Raw genomic sequence first — 2,500 nt, forward strand, 5'->3', positions numbered from 1 at the left:
GGTGATCATAGTACTAAGCGCGGCATCTGTACAAGGAATGGAATACGGAAATGAAATCACTTCACACAACAAATAGTCGTCTTTCACAAATAAAAACGAGACAATCTCTTTCATTGATGATATGATTTATTATTATTATTATTTCAATTAACAGGAAAAAAGAAAAAATATGATACAGTGTTACGAATAATTCTCTCTCGATTAGTGCCGAAAATAGAGTTTGAAAGCTAAGGAAAATATCTCAACGGAAGCGAAACAAAGAAGCTAAAGACAAAGAATAGTATGCCCACACTTCACTCCCCCCTTCCAGCCCCCCCAAACCCCCTCCTACCCCATCAACGCCCTCATATTCCGCTGTGACAGGTGAGTTAACGAGGACGGGCGGACGGGCGTGAGGGTGGAAGGGCGAGCCAGCTGGACCGAGCGCGGAGAGAGACAGAGAGAGAGAGATTTCTGCATTGGCGGATATCCGGTCAAGCTCTCCGTTATTCTTTTGTTTTGTTTGTGAGTGTCCTTGTTCGTGTTAGTTCAGAAAGAGGAGAGAAAAGGGACGAAAGAGAACATCATAGCAATGAGAAGAGTGGGCGTGGCGAATCAATGGCGAAGATCTCGAGTTGGCGGAAAGATAAATCATTCTTGATAACTCCCTCTTTTGTCAGATAAAGCGAAGTGTTGTTGTTAACAAATGTGATTTTCCCCTCCTTTCAGTGACGTTAAAATTTGCATTTTCGTAGAAGAATCTCGAAGTTTTTTTTCTCTTTTCTTTTTCTTCCGAGAGGCGAGGTGGCTGGCCAACTCATCCAAGATGGCGGCCTTTGAGTCCTCTTCGCCTCCTCCTTCAAGGCCGAGGAATTCTCAATCGAAGCGCTTGTGTCGCCGATGAAAACAGACGAAAACAGAACGAAAACAAAAACATCGAGTGCCGAATAATGTTATTTTTGAGCGTCCGAGTGGGGGTCGGGGTTGGTGTGGGTGGGGGGGAGGGGGGATTTAAAGCGGAGGCAGCGAGAGTTATTCTTGGAGACGGGAAGGCGAGGGAAGGGAGGGGAGGGGAGGGGAGGGGACGAGAGGGGGAGGGGGAGAGGGAGTGGCGCGAGGGGTTAGGGTTGGAAGGGAGGGAGGGAGGAGTGGAGAGAGAGGAGGTAGAGGTGGAGGGGGTTCAGGGGGGAGGGGTCAGGGATAGAGAGAGAGAGAGAGAGGGGGGGGGAGAGGGGGCAGAGGGAGAAGGAGGGGAGAGAAGGGTGGGAGGAAAGGCAGAGGGGAGGGAGGAGAGGGGCTGCACGACTACCGAGACCAAGTGCTAGAGTGGGGGGGAGGGGGGGAGGGGGAGGATGGAAGAAAGGTCTTGGGTGATGGTGTCATGGGGAGGGGGAGGGGGGTGGCGTACGAAGGAGACCCGGATGTCGCAATTCCAATCAAGTTTTTCCTGTAATACCAGATTTTTTTCCCTTTAATACCAATTTTTCCCCTATGATACCAGATTTTTTTCCTTATAATACCATTTTTTTCCTATAATACCAATTTTCCCCTATAATACCAGATTTCCCCCCTATAATACCTGATTTTTTTCCTCTATAATACCAGATTTGTCCAACTGATACTAGAGGGAAAATAATACGCAGCCAAAGCCGAGAAATTAAAAAAAACAAATCTTTAAAACATCACAGCTTTAACATGATCTTCAAAATCAGAACAAGAAGTCAAAGGAAGGACTTGCTAAAGAAGTGACAAGAGAAAGGGAGGGCGGGGGAGAAATGGGAAGTGGGCGTGGAAGGAATAAAAAGGAAGAAAATATAAAGATGAAAGAAGGAGGGAATCAGTACAAACACACAAGAAAAACATGAAAAAAAACACATGTGTATATAAATGTGTGCTCTTAAACAAGACTGCACGATATGACTGTGTTTGTTAATCTTATAATATACATAATAATATTGTTAAATCTACACTATGAGAAATATCATATCAAGTGTGCAAGAACAGAAAAGTCACATCAGTTCCCGAGTTTTAATGTCATATGACTTAATGATGTGAAATGATAGTGATAGTGGTGTTACTGTGATGTAATTACTGTTTGATGTGATTTAGCGACTGTTTATGTGCTACCAGATGTGATTCAGTGACTGTGCTTCCTTTCTCGAGCATTTGTTGATGCGACTCACCGACTCAGTAATGTGAATATGACTCACTGGGATAAATGACTCAATGATGTGATTTAGTCGTGCGATTCATTATTTTTTTCGATTATTATTTCTTCAGTTATATTTTATCCCTCTGTTTAATCGTATTATTTATCATTTTGTTATATATTATTACATGACACATATCGCAGCGCAAATATAAATACAAATAAATCCAATTTAAAACAAAATAGCAAGCAAAAATAAAAAAAAAGAAAAAAAAATACTTGTCTTAGAATCTCATATTTTTTTTACTCTAATTGCACTGATGTGATTCAATGATGAGAATAGATGGAGTGTAATTGTGTTTTGCAATTCAG

The 2,500-nt window shown here is 42.5% G+C and overlaps 1 protein-coding gene across 5 annotated transcripts in view; it reads left to right on the plus strand.

The window, feature by feature from the left end:
• LOC122251285 (uncharacterized) overlaps positions 1–2,500 on the plus strand; it is an 82,996-nt gene that overhangs the window by 69,443 nt on the left and 11,053 nt on the right. Inside the window, exon 1 of one of the 5 annotated variants that reach the window (XM_043013080.2) lies at positions 1–504. This exon is cut by the window's left edge and continues 424 nt beyond it. The exons of 3 other annotated variants lie outside the window; for them this stretch is intronic. The gene's annotated coding sequence lies outside the window, so the exon portion shown is untranslated. The remainder of the gene's footprint in view (positions 505–2,500) is intronic. One more of the 5 variants, XM_086550095.1, reaches the window with a different exon arrangement.

This window comes from Penaeus japonicus, unplaced genomic scaffold, assembly GCF_977035675.1.
Source record: "Penaeus japonicus unplaced genomic scaffold, GWHDUDI00000001_assembly GWHDUDI00000023, whole genome shotgun sequence".
NCBI lineage: Eukaryota > Metazoa > Arthropoda > Malacostraca > Decapoda > Penaeidae > Penaeus > Penaeus japonicus.